The sequence below is a fragment of the Anser anser genome (genome assembly GCF_964211835.1).
Source record: "Anser anser genome assembly, chromosome: Z".
Classification (NCBI taxonomy): Eukaryota; Metazoa; Chordata; class Aves; order Anseriformes; family Anatidae; genus Anser; species Anser anser.
In genome coordinates, this window is record NC_139723.1 from 176,259 (window position 1) to 203,987 (window position 27,729).

General features: G+C 40.3%; 1 protein-coding gene across 2 annotated transcripts in view; it reads left to right on the top strand.

The window, feature by feature from the left end:
• Positions 1-5,893: 5,893 nt before the first annotated feature.
• LOC310889671 (adenylate cyclase type 10-like) overlaps positions 5,894-27,729 on the top strand; it is a 40,913-nt gene continuing 19,077 nt past the window's right edge. The window contains exon 1 of one of the 2 annotated variants that reach the window (XM_083817495.1): positions 5,894-6,021. The gene's annotated coding sequence lies outside the window, so the exon portion shown is untranslated. Of the gene's footprint in view, positions 6,022-9,711; positions 10,897-27,729 lie in introns of those variants that run through there. The other variant, XM_083817496.1, reaches the window with a different exon arrangement.

Genomic DNA, 27,729 nt, shown 5'->3' on the forward strand with positions numbered 1-27,729 from the left:
AGAACTAATTGGTTTTTATAACCCTTTAGGACTAAATGAATATGCTCATAATTATAACAAAGAAACAAGCAAACAAAAGTCCCTTCTATTGAAGGGTTTGGATTTTTTGAAGCCGTAACCAATTGAAATCTTTATGCAATATGAAATTGTTCTGGTACACTGTACTCGTGGAAGTAGATAAAACTTCTAGTGAGATGGAGAACTTATTTTTCACTGCTTTTGCATCTAGTGAAACATTCTTGAAATTAACAATTCTCTGAGTAAGAGTTAAGGAAAATGAAGGAAAAAGTAATGCATGTAATTCTTCTGAGCTTTGTAGATGGAACAAGTACAATAAGGATCGACTGTCATAATGAGGATTGAATATTTTAAACTACTTAAGTAGACTTTTGTAGTATTGTGCCTCTATATAAATAGCGGTGATAATTCTCACTGTACAAGTTTGACAGTGTTGTCAGTAGCTTGCTATATGTACTTAGTTGCATAGCAAAGCTTATTAATTGTCTAATATAAGGCATAGTTCTTGCCTGTAACTTTGCACAGGACTTATCACGGCAGAACCATCTCTTCTCAAAAGCAGCTCAGTACGTTTGAAATCTTAAAGCCATTGAAAACACACACCCGGCAGGTCTTTCCAATTACTCTGGAAGAACAAGCACAGGGAGTACTACCTGAATATGACAGGGCCCTTCTTTACTGTGAGGGTGACAGAGCACTGGCACAGGTTGCCCAGAGAGGTTGTAGAGTCTCCTTCTCTGGAGATATTCAAAACCTACCTGGGTGCCATCCTGCACAATGTGCTCTAGGTGATCCTGCTTGGCAGGGGGGTTGGACTGGATGACCTTCAGAAGTCCCTTCCAACCTCAAGCATTCTGTGATTCTGTAACAGAAAGTAGCATGAAATATTGAAGCTGTAATTCACGTGTTTCTCCAGCAATGCATTTTCTGCTACTGCTTCTTAGAAAGCTAAAGAGGAGGTAGAGCTGATAAGCGCAGGGAGGCATGAAGAAATCACTTTAGTTAAAGCTTCTTAAAGCTTTACACGAAGCACCCTTGACATAGTCTCTGTCTTACAAACCAGAAATGCGTAAACAGTATGCTTTCATTGAGTAGATGACTGTGGTTTTTCCCCTTGCAAATACTTTGAAAAAAAATTCTGCACTTACAGGAACAACAGAGCTGCTAGAAACAAAGAATTCCTCTTGTCTTACACTTCAACACTTACAGCTAAATAAAAACTTACCATTTTACAAATGTGAATACTTGTATCATATACCTTAGGAGGAATCTTTAATATTGATATTAAAGAATTATTGATATTAAGGAATCTTTGATATTAAAGAATTGTAGCTAACTGCCATCAAGTGTATATATCAATTTCAGGCTGAGAGAGAAAGCTTCATTACATACTTTTCACATTCTCCTTTGTCATCTGTACTCCCATTTGCAGGAGGAATGTGGTGCTACTGAAGTCAGAAAATCTCTCTAACAAAACTTAGTCTGCCAGAATAAGTGTCCAGTAAATGACACTTATTGCTGACATCTCTGAATATAAGAGGTTGTCACCATAATTCCTTTTCTTTTGCCAGGCGGGTGGGAGAGGGAAACATAGTTTCAGGTTCATTTAGTGCAGGCTACCAAGCTGTCACTGGGGAAGCTGCCATCCCTTAGCCACATGTTCACTTCCTTCGAGTCGGATCGAGCAGTTAAGAGAATGTAGAGGCATTTGATTGTTTTGGCTGATATAATGAGAAGCTAATCCTAAAAAAAAAAATCACACCGCAAACAACACTGTTTTCTGATGATGAACTCAATTAGCTGGTTCTGTTGCCAGTCACTAAATGCAATGAGAGACAGAATCTGCAGCTGAGCTAAAAGAATTGTCTTTAGCCACTTGTTTTGAGTGTGTTTGTTTTATTTTTCAAATCAGCTTATCTGTGTTCTAAAACCATCCCCATAAGTAGAGACAGCAGGATTCCCTGCAAATGTTAGAGACTCTTCTTAGAAAACGAAGAGCTAAAAATAATGTCAGGGGCCGGTAGCAAGCTCCAAATCTACACTTACTCAGATTTTTCATTTACACCATTTAGTTTTTTGCAGGGACGCAAGTTTTCTTGTACTGAAGCAGTCTAGGCACTCTAACTAGAATCCAGCTATTCTTCCGGTTTAGCAGAACAAACCGGAGTGGCACAATAAGTTCAACTACATTAAATAAACTTAAGACTGTCAGTGGACAGGCATCCACAGAAGAGTCTAAGCATGTAGCTGCCTTGTCCTGTTTTGCATTATTGTTATCCAGGGCATTTTGCTAAGTGGTCTTTCTGGCTCTTCTGACCAGTGAGCTCTTTGCTTTCCGAGTTTATCTTTTTCTGACTATTTTGGACTTATATCTGTTAAGACAGTTGCTGGAGGATCATTCCTTTTTTTTTGTTTTGGATGTTTAGTTCAGCCTTGTTAGCGCAGGACATGTATTGGACACAGTCTATATTCTTAATTATTTTTTGAATCAGAGGAACTCCAAGTCAGCTCCCATACAGCCAACTTGCCCAGCTGGGGAAACTGTAAATGGGTGTTAGTAGACATTCCTAGATTCTTTCAGATGAAATTAACTGATGGTCTAAAATTGGAATACAGTTCTATAAGTATGCTCCTGTGGAAGGTTTTAAGGAAGTGTTCATATTTTTTGCACTTCAAATACATTTTTCTTTTTCAATGGTCTCGACCGTTTGTAATACTCCGTTTCGTGAGACTTAGAGGCAATTTCACTATTCCCTTAGATAGTGAGATAGCAGTCATTAATGTTAGTCAATATGTTGTAATGGAAGAGTTTCTGGGATTGTGCTGTGTCTCCCCTACAAGTATGAATGTACCAAGGCAACTTTCAGAGAAAAATCGGGGGGTTATATTGCTGCTATGTATTTTACTGAACAAAACTTAGCTTCAGAAAGCCATTTCCTGTTACTGCTGGGTTGTTCTGCTTTCTTTGCTTTTCCTATGTGCCCCTCTGCTTTGCTTAAAATGACCATTGTGCCCTGCTGTGAGGATCAAATTGGAAGCAATTCTGTGAGATGGAAATAGCTCAAGCCCCGTAAGCGGAAATGTAATAGCATTTCATGTGAGTACTAGCTAGTACTTACTAAAGCTGAGGGATCGTCTGTAGTTCTGCAACGCTTGCAAAGTTCCCACCTTCACAACAAGGAAATTCTTTCATCTAAGAGTGGATAACTCATGGTTTTTGGGTCTACTTCAGGTATTCTGATCAAAGGGAAACTTGCCCAAATTGATCCTTCTAACAAAATTTCTCTGTACTCCAAGTGATATTTTTACAGAGTTGTCACCCCTGCGTAATAAAGGATAACAGAAGGTATTTCTGCATATTTTGAAGTAGCCTGGCACTGATCACCCAACTAGCAGGATCTATGGTTTACCTGCCCCACTGAATAGGTCCTGCTCTTTGCTGCAGTAACAGTAGGGACAATGGGGCAAAGCTGTATTTCTGGTGCTTCTAAGCCTTGGTCTCTTACCGACCGTAATAAATGGGTTTTCTTTTCTTAGAGATGTGGCCTTGCACAGTGTGCCAGAAGGTTAGGGAAACTTACTCCCTTGCTGTGTTCTGCACTGTGTAACTCTATTTTAAACAAGTTCATCAAGTTAAATTGTTCGGTACAGCTAGATGCTTCAGTTATGCTGAAGTGAAAAGCATTAAGTATCACTGTCCTAAATTACAAAGAAAGGATGGTAAAATGCTGTCTTCTGTTGGCCGCTCTTTTCAGAGAGGAAACTTACTGTTCCATGGGGAAGTAGAATTTAAAAAAAAAAAAGCTGTCCGGTAAGCTCTGCTTTCATATCAGGATTGGACAGCTAAAGTCCAGTAACGTCTCGCTTTAGACTGATAGGATAGTTCTGTATCTGAATAACTTTTTTCATGGTTTGGGTACAGAGTAGGATGGGTTATGTTGAAGTAGAGGTGTGGGGTTATAAAACTTATTGTTTTACTTGTTTGAACTAATACTTACCACTGTAACCTGTTCATTCTATTCCTTGGCCTGTAGGATGTTGAAAACAATATCATGTCTTCATAAGGCCATGATGTTATTAGAATATTTTACGAGCAATTCTTGGGTCTGGAATACCGAAAATATGACTATGCTAATGAATCAGCTAACCCCTGAAGACAAAAAGGTAAGTAGCTGTGTGATATGGAGACTGAAAGTGAAATACAAACTTACTGTTCTAAGATGACACGAGTCAGTAATGCTGCTTACCGCAACGCAGAACTAAGTGTGGTACTAACTCAGTTCTGGATAGTCCTGCCACAGCCATTTGAATGTACCGAGGTGTCTGTACAGGGCTGTGTTGTAAGCCGGATCAGTGATCTGATCGGAGATGAAGAAAGACAGGACCCCTTGAAGGAGGCTGTATACAAAAGATGGTTGTTAGCGTGGCTTGATCGCACATGATCAGGTGTTGCCCTATATGTCAGCCAAGTAGCCAAGCTGTTACTGGTTTTACCTGCATCATGAGTAAAACAAGGCTTTATTTCTTGACCACTGTCTCCTTTTTCTGAGGAACAGGAGGTAGGTTTTGAGGGGCTTTTTTGTTTGCTCTTTGTGTTTCAAACTAGTGACAACTTCTGTGTGTGCTTTTCACGCTTTGGCAATACAGCTACATGTCCTCAAATTCTCTCACTCACTGTGAACTAAAACTGCCCCATGCAGTGGGGAAGTTTACCTAGAAGCACGGTGACGAAAGTCCTGAAGGTGGTTGAGGAAGAACAAAAACTGTTGTTGAACAGAGGACCTGAGTAAGAGTGAACGAAATGTCTCATAAGAAATACCTCACTCTTCCTCCTGTTCCATCCCCTCCCCTCCCAGATTTTGATAGTTTTTCCAGAATTAGGTATGTTATTTTCTGAAGCACAGTGGAACTGTGTATTCATTGTTACTAACTACATTTCATAGCACGAGCTGTAATCGATTTCTGACTTGCCCTGTTTGGTGAAATTTCACTATCGGCTTGTTCAAATGTCATTAAATACAGTATTTTTAGTAGTTAAGCATCAGATTTCCCATCTCTGCTCAATGGATTTTTTTTTTCTGCTCCTTTAACGTGTCAAAGCTGATCACTGTGAGCACTGCAAGACGTTTAGTGGGAACATGCAAGCTAGGAGGGATTGGGAACTACAGAGGAGTGAAACTTGCAGAACCAGTAAACAAGCTGTTGTATTAGCTTGTGATTTCATAGAACGGTCGTATTAGGCAGGTTCTTACAGAGCAACGTTTAAATATTTTGTTCAGAAGCTGTGAGCTAGAGGTTTTATTGTCCTTATCGGGACTTAACTGGCTGCTGTAGTATCGTTTGGGATGAAGTAATGGACATCAGTGAGAAAGTGAAGTTGTGAATGTACTGTAGTAACTTCTGCAGTAGATATTCTTATGACTCCTTTTAAAACATAGTGGTACAACTATAAGCACAGTTAAACGAACCGCATCTCTGTCAGTGAACTCGGTACAGAGCAGTGTGCTTATTCTATAGGATGTGAGAATTATTTCCTGGCTGGAAAGGAAACAACACAAAATTGTTACTTCTAGAGTAGAGTTCTTTACAGACAGATGAAATGTGAAACTAGTGCACTTGGAAGCTGAGGGAAGAATATTACTGAAGAGGACAAAATAAGGCATGGAATGGTTGAAATTTGCAGGAGATTGATTGTACGAGAAGCTGGTTGGGTCACAGATGGATCTAAACGTGAATCATTCTTATGATTAAGGACAAAAAAAATTGTCATTGCAATGAAATTAATCTGATAGAAGGGTAGTTACTTTCTTTACATCTTTATCAGAAATGACTGACTTTCTTGGCAGTTAATAATGAAAGCTTTTATTTTATGCAGGCCTTTAATTTTGATGTTCGACAACTACACTGGGCAGAATACATGGAAAACTACTGCATGGGAACAAAGAAATACGTGCTGAATGAAGAAATGTCTGGCCTCCCTGCAGCTCGGAAACACTTGAATAAGTAAGTGTGCATCTTATTTTTGTTTCTCTGTCCATGTCAAGTTTTACTTTTTCCATTTTATACTATACTGTTCTTTATAGCACTTGTTTAGTTCCACCAGAGTTCTTCTATTCCAGGCATGTCGTCTAAAGCGTTTTCTAATGCTTTAGTCAGATGCCATCTTTCTTCTTTCATTTGTAGATCTTGCTTTGTTCCCTGTATTAGTAATCCTAGTAGGTCTGTTTTTATGGCTATAGCTCTGATCACTAGTGTATACTGGAATCCAGGTTTCTGATGTTACTTGTGTATCCTTTTTGGAACATCAAAAAGGTACACAGTAATACAGGGTCAGAATGGTTTGTTCGACTACGGTGGTTTAATACAACAATAATTGTTTCTTTTGGGAACATGACTGCTGGAAGCAGGCAAGTAAACAGGCATGGACTTTCCACCTCAGCGCAGGAAACTTTGATGTTGGTGCTGTAAGACGAAGTCTCTTAGCGTCTTATCTGTGGCTGAACTCCTCCAGTTTGAATGCGTTGTAATTATTCAGAACTTTACTGGCATAGTTCCATTTGTTTTATTCTTGGGCGATTCATAAAGACAGTTGATAGTCTTTTTGATTTTTCCCTTTAAAGAAAGAAAAAAGAACAATTTATCTTGTTCTGCAATATTGCTTATCTGTTATGCTGTCAACCTGAGGGAAAGTGGTCTAGGCCGTCTTCAAAAGAGATTGGCATGGCACAATCTCAGTGAGAATTTTGGCCAAACTTGCCAGTGTTAACCTTACAATAGCATATTCAGAGACACAGCTGTGATACATGCTTGTAATATACACATGGTATAGCAACGAAGTAATCTGAATTTGTGAGAAATTAAGCGTTTCAGCTAGATGTGTCGTAAGCCTGAATTACACATTTGCAGGCAATTTTTAATGGGAATGAGGGCTTTCTGGATTTTCAGAGATTAATTCTGAATCTTGACGAGGACTTGACCAACAGAATTAAGGCTGATAGCAGAAAAGACTGAAAAAAGTGAGGGATCTAGAGGACTAAGTGAATATCCTTGTATGTTTACTTTGACTACATTTTTCCTGAATTCTCTTATGATGTGGCTCTTGTCAAAAAAAAGAAAAAAAGAAGAAGAAATTTAAAATCTCAAATGTACTCTTTAAAGATGGTAATCTTTCTTTGATAATGGCGGCCATAGCTGAAGAGGTGTCCCCTTCTAGTTTTGGACTTAGATGCAGTTCGGAAATGCGCTGAACACAAGTGACATTCTTTGTACAAAGGATCGTGCCAAAATAACATGAGAAATAGTCTTATATTGGAATGGCATCTGGTCATCCTATGTAAAGGAAGGCCTGGCTGTAATAACACCCACTATGCCTGTACAGCAAGATAAGGCCAGTGAGTATTTTCTTAAAAAGAGCTACCTTTCAAATACAAATTGTTATGGTCTACTGAACCAAAGATGTCATGCTCTTTTTAATGAATCTGAGCAAATTCTGGTTTCAAGTCATCTTGCAGCTTCCATTTTTACATGAGAAGATGGCTAAAAATCAGAGAGACTCTAAAACAGCACTTCCTTTTTCCACACTTCCTTTCTCCTAATCCTTAAAGGATTAAGAAGGAAGTTCTCTGAGAAGGAGGGAGTTTCCAATTGCCATGGAGACTATGAACTTTGTGGCTGGAAAAATCTTAAACTTTTTTGTCAGCAGTAATAGAAGTTTCTACAAATACATAATTTTAAATACATAATTTTAAATGCTTGGAAGGGAGCTAGGGTGAAATTAGCCCGGTTTTAGGTGAGTGGCTGTCTTGAGGTGAGCCAATGGGTGTGACCTTGGCATTCAAAGGTTTTACCAAGCAACTATGAAGCAGTTGTATATGTAGTTAGCTACAAGGCTGGTTCTATTCCTGAATTTTCACGTTTCTCTTTGAGCAGCAAACAATCAAAAAGGCCTTCTCTGCTCATTCTTCAACTTACTGGCTTACTTAATGCACTAACTTAATACCATTTTAATAAAGTATCTTGAGATGAGTAGATGAACAAGTTAAATTCTACATTAGAAGTTATTTTAATGTTCTTTTCCCTGTAGTTCTTGGTACCTTGGCTTTTACTTTTTTTTTTTTTTTTTCCCTTTTTCCCCACTTAACTTAAGGAATATACGCTATGGATTCAATACAGTTCTTGTGATCCTGGTCTGACTTATCTTTATTGCAAGATCACAAATGGCAAGAAATACCTGGTACTTTGTGGTTAGTCTGTGTTACAAATTCCTCTTGTACTTCAGAGCCTCCAGTACTATGAGATACTGAAGAAGACAATTGAGCACTAGGCATCTATGCATATGGTGGTCTAACTACACAAAGCCTGTAACATAGTCATCTCACCTTTTGTAAAAGCATAATTTCATCTTAAATTGGAGTGCAAAATATATGGTATGGTATATGTAATGTTAGTTGTCTATCTTCCAGAAGACATAGAAAATAAAACGGTCAAGTGCCGGTCTGAATTGGCGTTAGACAAGCATTTAAATAACTTTAATTCATTGACCTGGGGAGAGAATGTTTTAGACCACTGACCAACATAACTGTGCAATTTGGAACATTTTGATTGAAATCTGCCTTAACATACTTATTTTTTTTCTTTTAATTTTTACACCACATTGAGGAAGGTAAATATTGTCATCGTAATTGCTAGTTTATTGACCTATTTATTTGAAATCCTAAAACTGCAAAGGATTCTGAGTTTCAGAAGTGTACAAATGCTGGTGGATCTCCTGGAAAAACTATTGCAGGACTTCTATAATTTGTCTTTACTTCTGCCGATTCTTCACTTCTCAAAGTAGGGTCATAATGGTGACTACTTTGCTTTTAAAAGGAAAAAAAAAAATCTTAATTACAGAGACTTAATAGACTTAATTACGCAGGAGCTACATTATACTTGCCCTTGGTAGTTTTTTGTCCGACTTGAATTAAGTATGTAAAGAACTTATTTTGCCATTCTTGTGGAAACTTACTTTAAAGAGAACACCTTTCATGCAGGTGTGTATCATTTTGAAAAGACAATGGTTTCCTTGTTGAAGCTTAAGTATTCTGTAGTAAGTAGTTAAGCTGTAATTCCTTTTTAAAACGACCTGTGTATATATATATATAAAGCTAGAGATGGAAAGCCTAAATGGTCTAGGACCACATCTCGTGTGAGAGACCTGACTGTGGCTGAAAATAAATTATGGCTTCTGTGACTGAAGATGGTATACTTTAACAAATACATTAGATATGTTGCATTTTTAGTTACCTCCGCAAGCATCTTACTAGATCTGAAAGTATGCTTAAGCATTCCTGCACTGCAGGCTTTTTTTCAGAGGTACCTACAATCCAATGATGTCCCTCTTCCCGTGTTGGCATGTGACTGAAGTTTGCAGTAAGACATGCACCATAGTCTGAAAATTATTTCTGTGAAGCAATTCACTTAGAAGTTTTGTTCTTTATCACCATTACACGTGATACTTTTAAGGTTGATTTGTTAATGCTGGGAACTATGAAGCCAATTAATTGATTATTTCTGATCCATGCTACTTAGGAATCTATTCTGTTGAATATGTAACAGAAGAAAAGGATTGCTTCAAATGTAAGGATACTTAACCTCTACTCTTTCAACACTTGGCAGTTTAGAAAACCACCTTTCTCTTTGGAGGCTGTGGTTATCTGTTGACTATTGGTATCTTAGACTCATAGAATCATAGAATATCCCGAGTTGGAAGGGACCCATAAGGATCATCAAGTCCAACTCCTGGCACCGCACAGGTCTACCCAAAAGTATAGACCACGTGACTAAGTGCACAGTCCCATCGCTTCTTAAATTCAGACAGGCTTGGTGCAGTGACTACTTCACTGGGGAGCTTGTTCCAGTGTGCGACCAACCTCTCAGTGAAGAACCTCTTCCTGATGTCCAGCCTAAACTTCCCCTGCCTCAGCTTAACACGGTTCCCGCGGGTTCTGTCACTGGTGATTACGGAGAATAGCTCATCTGCCTCTCCACTCCCCCTCGCGAGGAAGTTGTAGACTGCCATGAGGTCCCCCCTCAGCCTCCTCTTCTCCAGGCTGAACGGGCTTCACAGGTGCTTGGCATGCAGGTTTAGTAATTAACCTTTTTATGTCTTCCATCTCTTGGAGTAAACTGGATATGAAGCTGGATGTCATGGTAAGATAGCTTGCCTGAAAAGGCCATCTCTGTCAGTCACCTGTGGTGGGGAGAGCAGAAAAACCCAAAACACCTAGAATAGCCATGCAAGGTGGAAAGCCAGTGTCAATGCAGTGTCACTCACTGTATACTTAAAGTAGTAGCCTTTGTAACTCCTGAGGCGGTGTTACCACCCATGAATGTTTTTGTATTTGAATGTTTTGCTCCGAGACCTGTTAAAACAAAAGTGAGGATGATGACTTGCATCTCGATTATAAGATTTAAAGCATGAAATTTCTTTCAGGACATCTATCTCTTAATTCTTCTTCCCACCAATGAAAGCATTGGATGGCTCCTATGTTAGGACAGATTGCCTTAGAAACCCAGGTGGGAGAGTTTAGAAGAGGTACTTAGCATCTGTTTTTGTAAAAAGACACAGGCATTGCACATAATTAACTGCCTGGGGCTCTGATATGGAACAAGAAGCCCACCTGGGCCTCGAGTCCTGGTGAAAGAATGGGCTGCCACTGCTTTCAGCCGAAAGTATCTGTTGTTAGTCTTTCTGCACAGTTTGCTTCCCATTCCTTTCATTCCTTGATCTTCAAGGTTGTTTGCTGCTGCCTCTTCTCAATCACTTTTAGAAGCTTTTGCTTGCCGTCTTCTTCAGCAGTTTCATAAGGTTCCATAGGGATGGACACAGGCTTTCAGGTAAGGCAGAAGCACAAATGAGTGTTGTCTCTCCACGAGGAGAGAACAGAGAAAGGCTGAGATGTTCTTCTGAATAGCAGCTTGGTTGAACTGACCCACGGTGAACTCCTTGCTGATCTGCCTCTTTTATCTTCTCCACATAATGGACATGCCTCTCCATGCTGGCTTGTAAACAGTTGCTTCCAGAATGGCTGTTTGCTTCCTCTACTTCACTGCATGTAATTAAAGCATTTGTTCTCAAATGCAGGCCTTTTGGCAAGCATAGCTCTTTTGAGATGACAGCATTTTTTTTCTGTTGGAATATATATTGTGTTAGCTGGCATTCAAATTTATTTAATGGATTTTGGGTTTTGTAGAGCTTCTCAACTGTCCTAATAGATAGACTGCAAATGACTTCCTTTATGTAGTCCTTTATCAGTTCAGTGCTTCAGCGTCCTTAGCTTGACTGGCCGTGGAGATGTAGTTCACCAGAAAAACACTGATGGGATTTCTTGTGCACAGTCAGCCATCTGTAAGGTAAAACAGATTTTTTTTAACGTGAAAAGTTGTGTACTGAAAAATGACTCTCTGACTTCTTTCTTCCAGAAAGAAGTGCGCTATTTCTTAATTGTTAGGTTTTATGTGACATGCAGTACATATAGTTTCTGTTGTCCAGCCTTCTGGATTATTGCTCTTCTATTTACACTCCTTGGAAATAGTCTTTGGCAGAAAATAGTCTTTGGCAGAACTTGATTTGGAACAGATATATCCAGAGCAGATTTGAGTTGTCTTGTTTCTTTGAAGTATTACTCACCTGCGTTAATTACAATGCAGAAACTAATACTAATTTGCGCGCATAGTATAGTAATATAAGAAATTTCCAAAATGTGAAATGTGTGCGTGTCTCATCTCAATATTCATGCACGTGCATATAAAGAACAACATATATATGGCCAGTTTTTCTCTGCTCTGTTTTTATTCAGAGCTTCTGTTTTGCTGTTCTATCAGGGACCATTTTTGGCAATAAGGGAGGAAACAAACGTTTTCAAAACCTAGTTGCTTGACTAGAAGGCTGCTTATACAATGCCTATGGTAACTCGTGTGAACTGTTGGATACCCGGCTTGTGTCAAAACTGCTAGTCTGTGTTGTATGAAAGAGCACCCTCTGGTCTGAGGAGAAAACACAAAGTCGGCCTGGGCACGGCATTACTTGAAACTTCTGGGCTGCTGACTTGATGGTGCGATGTAGAATTAAACACTCTTAAGCACGTGTCTGCCAGGAATCTTCTAAAGAAGGCCTTTGAAGCATACACAATTAATAGCTGTTAAAATGTTAATGGGTTTGTTTAACTGTTAGTTTACTGGGGGCAGGAGGACTGAAGTGTGAGGGAAGCACAGATTGTCACCTGGTATCTGCAGTATGTTGATGTAAAGCGAAGGAAGGGAAAGAAGCCTTTTACCTTTATTGCAGAAATTACTTCCCAAGACTCCTGTAAAGCCTTCTGCCCTGCCACCTTTTGAAAGTAAGAAGCACGGGAGCTTAAAAGAAAAAATTGGGAAGTGGTTAGAAAGTGTGTTATTTTATACAACTGGATTAATACAACTTGTATAGCTCGCGGTAATATCTTCACTTGTCCAAAGGAGAAGTGGAAAATGCAAGTTAAAATGGAAGCTGGATGATGAATCAGCTCTTACAGTATTTCTACTGTTGTTCTTTGAGGGTGGACAATATGAGATTTCTTTTGAAAGTAAATACTCGTACTAAGTTATTTCGAACACTGATTTTGCTCAATCGTAGTTCATTACTAAAATTGCTGTTGGATGATTTTTCTTGGGCTTTTTAATTCTGTTCTGCCAAAATAAGGTATCTGTTGGAAGAGAAAACTTTAAAAGGCTGTAGTTGAAATTTGGATTGTACGGTCGGTTTTGATCAACAGACTTCTGGGCACTGGCTGGGATTGCTTGGAGCTAAAGTAACTTGCGTACGTGTGGTGTTAATTGGTACGCTCTGCTTAGATTTAACCGCTGTATCAGTATCAGCGTGCATTAATAAGCATACCAGAAGAGCAATGGTCAGTGTTCTAAGGAAGCAACACAATAATTGTCGTTATGAACTCGCACTGTAAGATTATCACAGTAGATTTTCTGACATCCCTGTTCTTCCACCTTTTTTTCTGTTAGAATAAAAGAATGACTGTGAAGATTAGTTGTTGGAAACTGTAAGAAACAGATCCCAGATCTCTCTTACCTGGCAGTTAACTTCTTTAGGAAAGAGTCTTGCTTCAGAAGACTGTAAGTGATGCATGTCTGCCCTTACAAGGTTTTTAAAAGTACTGCAATAAGTCATCTATACCGTCAGTATTTTTTTCAAATAAATTGAAATTTAGCGCTGTATGGACAATACCTGCCGTATTGTGATTTTGGCAGAAAGCTCTAACTTTATTTCAATTAAACAACTTCCATGTCATTAGTGACTAAAATAGTAGCCCAAACTTAAGTATTTCCACATAAAACTCATCCTCTAAAATACATGACTTCCTTATTTTTGTCCGAACTCTAAGCATGCGTATCCATATAGGAACGGCTTTTCAGTGTTGATCTCTAGCAAAGTCTTAAATGTTTGCAGCGCAAGGTGTATGAGAGGATTTTCACCGCTTTACAGAACTGAGGTTTATCATTATAGGTATATTAAATGTAGTATGCAGTTTAGACCCATATCATTGTATTTTTATGATATATTATTAGCTATTGCATATAGAGACAGTGGCGCATATAATGTTGATAAGTTCTGCTCCAAAACAATTGAATTTTGAATAACAAAGTATCAATAGAGCCTGGAAATATTAAAAGCTGCAAGTAATAAGAACTACTTTTTTTGACTGCAGTAAGATATGTAGGCCCTAGTTTATTTACCGTTGGGTTTGAATGTTTGATGACTAGTAAATAAACCTGCACGGAGGCTATCAGAATTTTAAAAACACTTGCTACATGCTTAAGCAGGTAGCAGTAAATGGAAAGGTGAGAGAAGAATAGCAAGTTCAGCTGCAATCCACGAAAGGCACTTTCCTGCTGCCAGTTAATGAAAACAACCTGGGAGCTTGTAACTAACTGCACATGCACACCTTGCTTGTGTGTATCATTTTAGTTTTATTTTTTCCTACAGCTCTGTAGAAGCTGTATTCTAGGATTAATTTTTAGAGCAATTGAAGTATACATCTAAGCAGAAGCTGAGTGAAAGTGCTGATACACCAATAATGATATAGCAGAGGCTGCTGCTTCAGTGAGTTTGTGGACTGGCAATTCATTCGAATTGAGACAGCATGCCAAAGGAGGAGGTTTTAAAACAGGGATCATACAGTGGACTGTTGTTGCACTGCAAACTGTCAGGTAAGCAGTGATAAATAGACTGAGTGCATGTCAACGGCAATTACTGTGTGCCGTTTTGAAAATGTGTGTTAAAATCAGCCCGGTTAAATCAGCCACTGCAGTAGTAATGCTGTATTAGACTGTTGTCTGACTTCCCTGGCATAACAGAATTCCCTGATGTTGGATACCTTGAGACAGGTATTTAATTTTTTGTTTCATATACCTGTTCATCTCTTGTTACCTGGTAATGCTTACACTCTTAACAGCTGGCATGGCTGTGAACGTCGTGCTCTGCAGAGATGAGAAATTCGGATGTCTGGCTCCAAGTTGCTGATGTTTTTGCGACGTCGCTCCAAGCCCCCTGTTGTTACAAAACTGTTTCTACAGTAAACTCCAGGTCTGCTGCCTGCCTTCAGGGTGGAACTTGGCCAGGCCTGATTTTGCTGCCACTGATATCAACTGCAGGATCGTGAACCAAAAGAGGGAGTAGGGTCTTCTGAGAGGTTTGACACAGATTCTGCATCACGGATACTTTACACAGCAAAGCCAACCCTTTCCAAGGTTTTGTGTGCATGCACATGCGCACACGAAACATCTTTCTGGGGAAGAGGATTGTTCTGATTAAAGGTAATTTTCCCAACAGAGAGGGGAGGAAAAATGACCAAGCGGGCAAACAGCGCAGCTCAAATGCTGTTTGAGGCTGACGGCTGATTAAAGCCACAGTGCAGCAGATGACTTTGCCTAGCAAACAGTGAGTCTACAAGTATCTTCCGTGACTCGAGGAATCATAAGCTACTGTAGAGAACTTCATGTTAGTGAAGACTGCAGTGCTTGCTGGGAGTTTGTGTACACAAAGTATTCCAGCTGTGACAAAATGGAGCTTTCTGTGGGCTTGATTGTTCTGATAAGAAGTCAAGAGTTTGGGATATTGACACTTCTGGGTGATCAAATGGTCAATGTGTGTAAAATGACGTGCAACGTAAGAGTGATGTTACAGTGTTTCTGAATTTGTTTTTTTCTTCTCTCTGATTCTAAGTTAATTTAGCCATTTGTGCTGTTCTAACCTTTGCAGTGGCCACTTGTGCAAAGTTAATTCTGAGAGATGAAATTCTGGCTGTATTTAATTGTATCCTTTAATAATAGGGTTTTGTACAGGAAACTTTGGATATTTCAACATGAGTATGTGAGGAACGAAAGAGGGTAACTAAAAAAAAAATCTCAATTTTAAGAAGTCTTTAAGCTGAAGTGTTTCTAGATCCTGTTCTCAAGGTTTTTCCACATTTGTGAAGTTTAAACAGTTGCTTTGTGCATTTCAAGCTTATTTTTTTCTAGGAAGTAGAAGAATCTAGGCTAAACACAGCTCACAAGTGAAGGTCTGTGAAAGCACCGAAAACTGGAATGTAAGTGGAAGCTTCTTGTTCTCAGTGTTACATCCAGTCCATAGGATAGGCTTTGTGGCACAGCAGTGTCAAACACACTGATTTATCTTGGGTTTAGAAATGACTCACAGTGAACACATCTGTTAAGTAACTGAGAGAGGGAGTTAGGAGAATCTTATCAAGTAGAGAGAGAGCGCTGACGGCATTAAACTAGGAAGCTACTTAGTGTCTTTGCTAACTATGGTGCGTTGTGCAAATTACCTAAAGCAAGAAGCCTTGGGCCCCTTACCAAGGTCAGTCTCCTAATAAGAGAGTGAGCCTGTCTTAAGAAACTGGGAGAAACTGGTCCTGCAGATGGACAAGAGCCAAGGAGCCACTGAGTCTGTGCAAAGACAAGAGGTCAACTAGCGGTGACGAGGAAGAGTCATCAATCTTCATCCCCATGACCCCCCGACGACCACCACCAGAATACACTGCGCAAGCGCAGATGGGAGGAGCTTATGGAAATGACTCCTTGGAACTAATTTTAATATGAAGCGGGGACAGGTTAGGAATATGTATAGGCGTATTGTGAAACTTCATGCATATGTAACTCTTTCCTGCATATAACCAAGGCAAGTTGTCGCGTCAGGCGCGCACGACTTTGGTGGGACTACCCCCCGTGCTGCCCAGCGCTGAATAAACATACCTACTTTACAATCTTACTGATTGTGAGTCCGTTTTCCGCAAGTCATAACCAGTAGTTTCTTGCATGATTCTTTACTGCCTGTAACAATGAAAATGCTGGACACCAGTTGAATTATTAACTCTTCATGGTCTTAAATCTGGAATCCTTCTGGCAAGGTGAGATGGGGGGCTGAAACTACAGAAACCTTTTGGTTTGCTTTCTTGCACATGGCAACAGTTCAGGACTCCAAAGAATGTATTAGGTGCGTGGAAGAACTCTAAAATAGTCAAAACAGTGTGGGAAGAAAATGGCTCTGTTTGTTTTGGTGGAGAAAAGCATGCAAAATCGGCTATCCTGATGGGGTTGTCTATTTGTAATATCTACTTGAATGTCAATGGTAGTGCTTCCGTTGGCTGGCTTCTGATGTTTAGCCCACAGCCCTGGTACATCTCCTGCTGTTTTCAACTCCATACGATCTCAGTGTCAGGAAACTTTTTTTTTTTTTTTTGCTTACTCTGCAGCTTAAGATGTGCCTCACTGAAATTTGCTATACTTAGGTTACAGGTTTATCTAGCCTATCCCATTTCCTTTCATCCATCTGTTCCCACGTGTGTACACACAGTTTGAGTGATACATAGATACACACATTTTGTTGAATGAGAAAATAACAAAAGCTATAGTTTACCTCTGACCTCTGTGCTGAAGAAGGCAGAAAGTTCATGACCCATGAATTAGTGATCTAACCCTACGCATATTGCATTAGGGCAAGGAACAGTGCAGCAAGTGATGTACTGTAATTCAATATAACCTAGCACGTAGTGGCACAAAACTACAGTATTCTGCAGTATTTGTGAGCTGCAGTGTTCTAGGGGCTTGACATAGCACTTTTCTACACAAAAAGGGTTGCACTGTGTGCAAAGTTGTGAAAGAAACACTGCCACTCAGTGTTCTTCAGCTGTTTATCTGTAGGGAGTTAGTAGTGGCTGTCTAGTTTTTTTTGTGGAACTGGCCAGAGATCTTGCATGATCAGCATGGTGCTGCTCACAAATGTGTGGCAGACCCCTGTGGCAATGTAGTGTAAGTCAAGCACGTACAGAATTCGTGGGTGTTTTTGTTCTGTCTCCTCTTCTAGTTTTTATTTCCTTAAGATCAACTTAAGAATAAAAGTTGCGTATTCTAATTGAAAACTGCTTCTGTATTGGTTGAATTCACATCATTTTGAGCTTGTAATAAATACGAACTGCCAACATAGCATTATTCCAGAAATCTTGTAAGTTGAAGAAAGAGTTGACATGAAACCTTAGGTGGCCTATATTTCAGTTGTTCTGCGTAGAAAGAATTTCGCTGCTTCGACTATTGCTGATTGTGTGGAATATCACGCATATGCTGATTAAAGGCAAATGCCTCTTTGAACGTAATGTGTTTTTTTGTAGCGTTGTGATGTTCATTAAAGGCCTTCAGTTTCTGACTGTAGTGCTTTAACAGAATTGACCAGTGATGTGGTTCAATTTTCATCATACTAAGGTCTCATATCAGCACTGGAACTCGTTTAAAATTAATTTTCTTTAGCTATTAAGAATCTCCTATGATCATTTTGTTGCCATGTGCTGCCTGGAGCTTGTTCTGGCCTGTCATTGCAGATATGATGGCAGTAATTTAAACCCTCAAACTCTGTCATCTGCCAAATCTTGCTGAGACAGCTGAAATTCACCCCCTCCAAAGCGCGGTTGAGAGGGAATGAATGGCCGTACATCCATGTCATCTCTTCACAGCATGCACGATCACACTTCTGGTGTACAAAACATTTTAGTAGCTGCACTATTTAGCTCTTTCATATTGCACCCAGAGTATTTGATGGAAGCTCTCTGCATTTACTGGCTGTTCAGCGGCCTCAGCGTACTCGAATGCTTCTTCTAGTGTTTCCTAAGCTCCTCTTTCCAAAGAAAGACCACTGTTTGTCGTGAATTCATTAAGACACTTACCCAGCGTGTAACAGACCTGAAGTCTCAGCTCCACCTGTTTTAAAAGCGGGGACCTGGACTTCATCCCAGATACCAGTTCTTGCTGCTGGTTGTTCTTGCCTCGTCTCTCCACAATTCTTTTTGCAAAAACCTCAGTTGTTGTGTTTACATATCCAAAACACTTAAAACGCTTAATATCTTGCAAGACAGACTTCTAAGTTCCTTCTTTGTACTCATAGCTACATCTACTACTGCAGAGACAGGGAATGTGTCTCCTTGGCTTCATTAGAAGGGTTTCGTACTTCCCCTCTTTAATCCTCCTGTGTGGTATGTACTGCCGCAGAGCATGCGCAATAAGTTTCACTAAAAGGGGGAACTAGTAGTTCCATTGCTGGTTGATAATACCTAAGCAGTGAGTGCCCTGTGGCAGAAAATACCACTGCAGGTGGTTGTAGTGGTAGAAGCAGCTTGCCACTGCTTTGCTTCCTGGAGGCAGAGGGCTAGTTATGGAAGTGGGAAAGAAGTGGGAAAGTAGGCATGTTAATCCAGTTAGGAAATTTTAAGCTAGCTAAAATTGAAACAATTCCAGAAAACTTGGACAATGCTGTATCAGTGCATATTCACATGCTAGGATTATCCACGTGCTAGGATGAATCCTGCTTAGATTTGTCAAGGGGAGAAACGATTCAGAAATGACTGTCGCTGCAGTCAGCATGGGTAAGATACAAATGGCAAAGCCATACAAAAATCATGTAGGAAGAGCTGTGTTGATTGTGTCACTGTTATTTGTAGTCATTTTCCTTCTGATTAGATAGCATTTTAGGCTTCTTGGTTTTCTTCAAGCTCTCTCTGCTGTCACGGAAACAGTTTAGAACTGACTCTTTGAAAGTCTGTTAAGAGGATTATGAACAAGACTTTTGATCAGTCTTTCATACTTTCATAGCTGCGTGCTATGAAATAATAAGTTACAATACTTTCATAGCTGCGTGTTTGCAGCAACTATCAGACTGTGAGCTGTAGCTCAACTACACCTATGACAGAAATGGTGTTGCTCTGCCACCTTATGGCAGAGCTGAAGCCAGAACACACCACTTCCTACTTCAGTTTCAATGGAGATTACTGTGTGTGTATTGATTTGTGGAAGCTAGAGCAATAAATATGAGTGCAGATGCTTCTGAAAGGGGCTGTGTCTTAATTATAAATAAACAATTTTATATTTTGTCTTATCAGTGTTCTTACTAACTTTTCCCATCTCTACTAAATGGCCTGCTCTGTGGGCTTGGGCTGACCTTCCTGGTACTTCCTGTATTCCTGTGTTACTATGATAGTGTGAGATAAGAACAGAACTGTCTACTGGCTCTGTTAAAGATTTCTTCTCTGGCTTTTCTGTCTCTGTTTCCCTGTTTAAAGATAGGGACTGTAATTTCTGCTATCTGTCACCAAACATAAAAAAAAACCAACAAATAAAAACCTACTGCACCCCCTGCGTGCCCCCCCCCCCCAAACAACAACAAACAAAACCACCACCCTGCTCTGATTTCAGTCTGAAAATTACCCCTAAAATTTTAAAATCTGCCTTTCTACAGTTCTGGCACAAAAACTTTTCTGGGCATGCTTCTTTCGCCTTTCTCTTCTTTTCTTGCTGGACCTCTTGGTCTAAACCAGTAGCTGCAGGCTGTTACCCAGCTCTCTGCTTCTTCCTGGGCTGACTGCATTGCATACTGGGTCCTGAAAATAAGCTATTAAGCCACAGAGACCAAGTGTGGTCAAGAGCATGTAGACCATGGTTATGTGCCACTTTTCTGTGATAGTGGAAGCTGTCTCATCAACTGCTCAAGAGCAAATACATGGATTACTTTAGGATCTCTTGCTCCTGGAATTTTAATCTACTTTGACAAATCTTTCATCTCTAATACCATCTCATTTGGACTTGGTTTCACCTCTGCACTAGTAAAGCAGTGATACCCTCACTGAGATCAGCTGCACAATGATACTGAGTTTTAGACTTAGTATGTTGGACTTAACGGGACCATGGAGTGTGGTCCTTTTGTGTCCTCATGTTGATGTGATGTGAAGTACAGACATCACACTGGCAGCATATCCACACTAATGTGCTACACATTTATCTTTAGTATGTTTCTGAAAGAATATGCAAGAATTTATCTAATTGCTGTTTGACCGAGATGGAACGGTCATGTATTTTGAGCATATTTCTTAGCACTGTAGTGCTGTAACTGCTTTTCCCACGTGTTAAAATCAGACATTAGAATGTGTGTTCACTATGGTCTCTGAAAATCAAGTCATTTGTTGGCTTTATTTTGGATGATATGTCTGTCATGCATCAGTTTAATAAGAGATGTGCAATTTAATGAGAGATGTTCTCCTTTTAGGCCTCGCTCTCTTGTATGTGTGCAAAACCGCAGACTGAGACAGCTGGTGGGAATGGAGGGCCTGTTTCTTCAGTGTCAACCATTTATCTTTTGCAGCTGAGATGCCTGCTGAGTGGGGAGATGCCCCGTGCCCTTTGTGCTCATAATAACTGCAGTACAAGGCCTCGTGAGCTCAGGTTCATTGCGTTTCAGGCTTTGTCCTTCTGGATGTGAGAGGGTGCTAAGTATAAGTTCTAGATGCCTGCAGAGGAGGAAACAAAAACAAAACCAATAAAAGCTAGTATGTTAGCTCAGCATGCGGTAGCACAGTTGCATGAAAGTAATGCTTTAGTGTTCCTACATTTGTTCTTGGACTATGTATTTCATTAGTAACAATACATTCCTGAGGAGATACTATATGTCTGGGAGCTAAGCAACCAGGGTACTTCTGACCAGCACTGATTTCCTTAGTAGATACGGCAGTCTTTCCTTAGCTAAAAAAGGGTAGTATTCATCTTCTCTTACGAAGCGTGTTGAGATACTCTGGCCAAATACTTAAGCTAAGCCCAATTTTGTTCCCTTTCTCTGTCTTCATTTGTCCTTTACCAATTAATCAGTTATGCTCTAGGTCTAAGGCTGGACTTTATCCAAGGAAAGCTTTGGCCTCTTTCTTAACATGTCATGCTTTTTATAGTCTGCAGTGTTTTTGCATTTGTTGACATCGTTCATCTTGATTGGTTTTGATCTTGTTTGCTCGGAAGGGTAAAATCATCATCAGTTAGAAGGCTTAGCCACTGAGGGAAAATGTATTTCACGGCATTATCCATTACAGATACAAGTAACTGAGCGTACATCTACGATACCCATATACTGCTGAGTTCTGAAAGCAGGAATAACAGAGCTACTGTGAAAAGTGGGAAAATGCTAGCAGGTGTTGTTTCTTTTGGTTTCTGGTCACTTTTGGCTAGTATAGCAACTATTCCGCTTTGCTTTGCATAATGAAAAAGAGCTTAATGCGTTTTCTTTTGAAGTTGCACTATTCCTTTGCACAGGAAACTCAAATAGATTTTGATGTATATCCAGAAGTTTGAAATAAAGATTAAATGTCCCGAGGAAAGAAAGTTTTGGGGCACTTCTGTGGGTTTTTGTTCCACCAAGCACTCATTTGAACATTCTTGCTATTGTGCGCTTTGTTTTGTGCCTTGACAGGTCAACTTAAGAATTTAGAAGGATGTATCAAGTTAAAGTAAAAACGCTATCAAAAGCCAGCCTTTCTTGTTTTACCGCTCCCTCCGAGTCCTTGCCTTAGTTAATTAGAAGCAATAAAACATAACTAAATGCCTCTCTGTGAGGCAAGAACACTGGCCCTTTCAGTTGTGCTTAAGGCTGTAATGGGAGCACAGTGGTAGCGGGGGAGGAAAGGATGAAAGCACAAAGTCTTAGAAAGTCGTCTGTATCTAAGGGAATTTGATATACTGGGCTGACTAATACTTGGGAGGATGAGGAGTGGGTGTAAGCTGTGCAGGGGTGGTAGCAACTATCCTGTTGGAGCTATGGAGATACGGGGTGACCGTGCCCTTTAACTTTTGTTACGCTACTAAAAATTTATTAGGATGCTTTGTCCTTTCAGGAATCTTCATGCTCTAAGAAAAAGAACTTTTTAGTTAAAGAACTTTTTAGTTCCCAGAGTGTGGTAGTTGAGAGTTAAATATCGCCGAATGTTCAGCTCAGATGTGTTTGCTAACCAGAACCAGATAGGAGGTCGTGGCAAAGCTTAGAACAGAACTGAAAGCTCTAAGTCTGGTTTTAGGACAATATCACGTCTAAAGTCCAGTCTGGCTTCAGTTTCATGGTTGGTTTAAGTATTCTTAATTATGGAGGTTGCAATCAAAAGTGGAGGCTGCAATCCAAAAGAATGAACTGATCTGTTCAATGCATGCATTCATTCCTCCTCCTTTGAACGCTTGTGCCAACGCAATTTTTGAGTAACAGTTTTAATCAAGAAGCCAATCCAGCTACGTCAAAAAAGAAGAGTATTCAGCTCTCCACACAGCCTGACCAGAACTGGGGCTAGCGCAAGGGGAATAGCAGCAACAGGGGCTTTTTTTTGGAGATTGGCACAGCTGTCTTTTTGGTAGCAGCCTGAACTTGGGTTGGTTTAAAGCAATTGTGAACCTACAAGCACAATGGGAACATACTTACCACTTGTGAAGAATTTACCTTGTGTGTTTTTAACAGTTTGTTCTTGGTAGAGTAGCAATCCATCACCAGCACTGTTTTTGTTAATAGATTTAGGATGATCCATGCTGAACACTTTTATCTCTGGCCATTTTTTATAAATATTTCTTTGATAAGTTTTCAGTCAAAATCTGGCTTCCTAAAAATGTTCTAACTGAAAAAACATGGGTATGAATCTTTCTGGAAAATGAGTTGATAGCATTATGAGCATTATTTAGCAAAATTTTAGTTTGTAGATCTTTTCAGCAATGTTTGCCAAGCTTAGCTATAATCATAAACCATAAAATAGCTGAACTAGGAGCTGCAGGATTGATGTGGGAATGTTGAGGTGAAACTCTGTGGTTTGCATTATGCAGGAGGTCAAACGAATTTATTGAATGATCTCTGCTGGTCTAAAAGTACACGAATCCCAGCCATGTAAATCCCAGCTGAAGGTATAATAACATGGCAGAGTAGCATGGTTCTGCTCTGAGATGAGACGTAATTTGTGGAGGAAGAGGAGAAAAGGTGTTTGTGAGTAGATGAATTACTGAACGTTTTGACTCTAGGAATGGGTGATTTCAAGGAGGGAGCTCCTTCAGCTTTTCAATACATTGCTCTCTGAAGTAAGATGAAGGTTTTGTCTGAAAAAAAAGTGAACAAAAAGTTAACCATTCATGTGTGTGGGTTTGTGTGTGTGGTTTGTTTGTTTTTATGCACATTAAAAATGAAGTGACTGGTTTTGTGCTGGTTACGTGCGGTGTCTTTTATATGCATCTAAATTACTTTTACTTTGGGAAAATGTTAGGCAATAATGGAATAATGAGAGTTAAACTTGATTTTGTTGTTACATCAGACTGAAGCATGATTTGAATGAAGTAATTGGAATTACAGTAGGCTAAAATTGCTGAAAAATGAGTTTGGAAAGTTGAAATACATTTATTTTCTATTGAACCTTAATTAAGACATTTGGTTCTGTTTTCAGTTAAGAACTACTGGATTCATAAACGTAATACACAAATTATAACGTTTATGAAGTTTAGTATTTAAACGGTATCATTTTCAAAATACAGAATTGTTAATTTTATTGAACAAGTTTTCCAGTTTTCAGGCAGTGACCTTGCAAACAGTTCAGATGATCGGTGACCCTTAAAAGCACAAGCCAGTGTTTTCAAAACAAAACAAAACAAAACAAATCTCCTATTTAAATATCTCTTTTCTAGTGATCTTCTAAGAGGTTAATTACTAACCAGCATTTGCTGCTTATGTTACCATCCTCATCCTCCATCCTTCACTCCTTATCTCTTCTTCTCTTAAACTTCACGTTGTCACTGTTATTTTCCACCTTTCTTCTTGGATGGATGGAACAACATGAAACAACTTTTCTAGCCAGAATAGAATAATTTCTGAATTTTATTTATGTATTTGCATTTTTCAGTCTGGTCGTGTCAGTGGTCCACTGACCTTAACTGAACAGCAGCCTGCATTCCCTGCCCCCAGCCCCCAGCCGCCCCCCCAGACCAGAAGAACTGAGCAACCATTCTGGAAGGTTCTGGTGATGAATGTTATCTATATTCTTTGCCTTCTTCCAGTCTTAAACTTATTTCTACTTTTTTTTTTTATTTTTTTTTTATAACCTCATAGGAAGAAGTAGCTATATACATTTCTACAGCATTAAGCTGTATCCTATGGAGAATAAAATATTTGTAAATCAAATGTACAGCAAAAGAAGAGACAGGACAGACCGACTGTTATTGATTCGCGCTGTTACTCTGTGGCTAGGGACTGGATCTACCTGCTTGTAGCGGGTTTACGTGGCAAGGCTTTGGTAGCAGGGGGCCATAGGCGTGGCTTCCGTGAGAAGCATCTAGAAGCTGCCCCATGTTAGGTAAGGGCCCCACTGCTGTCCAGAGCCGAGCCAGTAAGCGATGTTGTTTTGCGCCTCTGTGAGAGCATATTTAAGACAGGGGAAAAAAAAAACGCTGGGCCACACAGCAGCTGGGAGAGTGAGAGGAGTGAGGAACAGCCTTGCTGTGTGCTTGCTCACTTCTCTAGCTCGTTAGTAATCAGCAATAAATCTTACTATCTCCCTATGCTGAGTCTGTTTTGCCCGTCACAATAATTCCTGCGCGATCTCTCTGTCCTTATCTCAACCCTTGAGCCCTTTTCATTGTATTTTCTCCCTGTTCCTCTTTGAGGAGGGGGAGTGAGAGAGTAGTTGTGGTGGAGCTCGGCCGCCCACCTGAGTAAAAGCACCACAGTCCTTTTTGGTGCCCAACGTGGGGCTCGAGGAATTTGAGATGATGATAGTTGAGAGAATTAACGGGCAAAACATGGACTGGATGATTGTTATGAATGTAATAATTGTGAAGAGTCTAAGAAAGCAGTAATTGTGAAGGAATATGTTTCATGTTAGTGTGGTGAAGGGACGAGGGGTGGTGTGTATGTAAATTGTCCACCTCGTCGGTGTTGTGATGTTATGCTTATTTTGGTGTGGGGAATTCTTCTTCTTTTTTAATGTAAGTCAAGTTTGAGAAGATTGTGATGATTGTAAAGTGAGAGAATATTGTGATTATTCTTAAATATGCTTTTCACAGAAGCGAGGGGTGGAATGTAGTGGGTTTACATGGCAAGGCTTTGGTAGCAGGGGGCCATAGGCGTGGCTTCCGTGAGAAGAATCTAGAAGCTGCCCCATGTTAGGTAAGGGCCCCACTGCTGTCCAGAGCCGAGCCAGTAAGCGATGTTGTTTTGCGCCTCTGTGAGAGCATATTTAAGACAGGGGAAAAAAAAAACGCTGGGCCACACAGCAGCTGGGAGAGTGAGAGGAGTGAGGAACAGCCTTGCTGTGTGCTTGCTCACTTCTCTAGCTCGTTAGTAATCAGCAATAAATCTTACTATCTCCCTATGCTGAGTCTGTTTTGCCCGTCACAATAATTCCTGCGCGATCTCTCTGTCCTTATCTCAACCCTTGAGCCCTTTTCATCCTATTTTCTCCCTGTTCCTCTTTGAGGAGGGGGAGTGAGAGAGTAGTTGTGGTGGAGCTCGGCCGCCCACCTGAGTAAAAGCACCACAGTCCTTTTTGGTGCCCAACGTGGGGCTCGAGGAATTTGAGATGATGATAGTTGAGAGAATTAACGGGCAAAACATGGACTGGATGATTGTTATGAATGTAATAATTGTGAAGAGTCTAAGAAAGCAGTAATTGTGAAGGAATATGTTTCATGTTAGTGTGGTGAAGGGACGAGGGGTGGTGTGTATGTAAATTGTCCACCTCGTCGGTGTTGTGATGTTATGCTTATTTTGGTGTGGGGAATTCTTCTTCTTTTTTAATGTAAGTCAAGTTTGAGAAGATTGTGATGATTGTAAAGTGAGAGAATATTGTGATTATTCTTAAATATGCTTTTCACAGAAGCGAGGGGTGGAATGTAGTGGGTTTACATGGCAAGGCTTTGGTAGCAGGGGGCCATAGGCGTGGCTTCCGTGAGAAGCATCTAGAAGCTGCCCCATGTTAGGTAAGGGCCCCACTGCTGTCCAGAGCCGAGCCAGTAAGCGATGTTGTTTTGCGCCTCTGTGAGAGCATATTTAAGACAGGGGAAAAAAAAAACGCTGGGCCACACAGCAGCTGGGAGAGTGAGAGGAGTGAGGAACAGCCTTGCTGTGTGCTTGCTCACTTCTCTAGCTCGTTAGTAATCAGCAATAAATCTTACTATCTCCCTATGCTGAGTCTGTTTTGCCCGTCACAATAATTCCTGCGCGATCTCTCTGTCCTTATCTCAACCCTTGAGCCCTTTTCATCGTATTTTCTCCCTGTTCCTCTTTGAGGAGGGGGAGTGAGAGAGTAGTTGTGGTGGAGCTCGGCCGCCCACCTGAGTAAAAGCACCACAGTCCTTTTTGGTGCCCAACGTGGGGCTCGAGGAATTTGAGATGATGATAGTTGAGAGAATTAACGGGCAAAACATGGACTGGATGATTGTTATGAATGTAATAATTGTGAAGAGTCTAAGAAAGCAGTAATTGTGAAGGAATATGTTTCATGTTAGTGTGGTGACGGGACGAGGGGTGGTGTGTATGTAAATTGTCCACCTCGTCGGTGTTGTGATGTTATGCTTATTTTGGTGTGGGGAATTCTTCTTCTTTTTTAATGTAAGTCAAGTTTGAGAAGATTGTGATGATTGTAAAGTGAGAGAATATTGTGATTATTCTTAAATATGCTTTTCACAGAAGCGAGGGGTGGAATGTAGTGGGTTTACATGGCAAGGCTTTGGTAGCAGGGGGCCATAGGCGTGGCTTCCGTGAGAAGAATCTAGAAGCTGCCCCATGTTAGGTAAGGGCCCCATTGCTGTCCAGAGCCGAGCCAGTAAGCGATGTTGTTTTGCGCCTCTGTGAGAGCATATTTAAGACAGGGGAAAAAAAAAACGCTGGGCCACACAGCAGCTGGGAGAGTGAGAGGAGTGAGGAACAGCCTTGCTGTGTGCTTGCTCACTTCTCTAGCTCGTTAGTAATCAGCAATAAATCTTACTATCTCCCTATGCTGAGTCTGTTTTGCCCGTCACAATAATTCCTGCGCGATCTCTCTGTCCTTATCTCAACCCTTGAGCCCTTTTCATCCTATTTTCTCCCTGTTCCTCTTTGAGGAGGGGGAGTGAGAGAGTAGTTGTGGTGGAGCTCGGCCGCCCACCTGAGTAAAAGCACCACAGTCCTTTTTGGTGCCCAACGTGGGGCTCGAGGAATTTGAGATGATGATAGTTGAGAGAATTAACGGGCAAAACATGGACTGGATGATTGTTATGAATGTAATAATTGTGAAGAGTCTAAGAAAGCAGTAATTGTGAAGGAATATGTTTCATGTTAGTGTGGTGAAGGGACAAGGGGTGGTGTGTATGTAAATTGTCCAC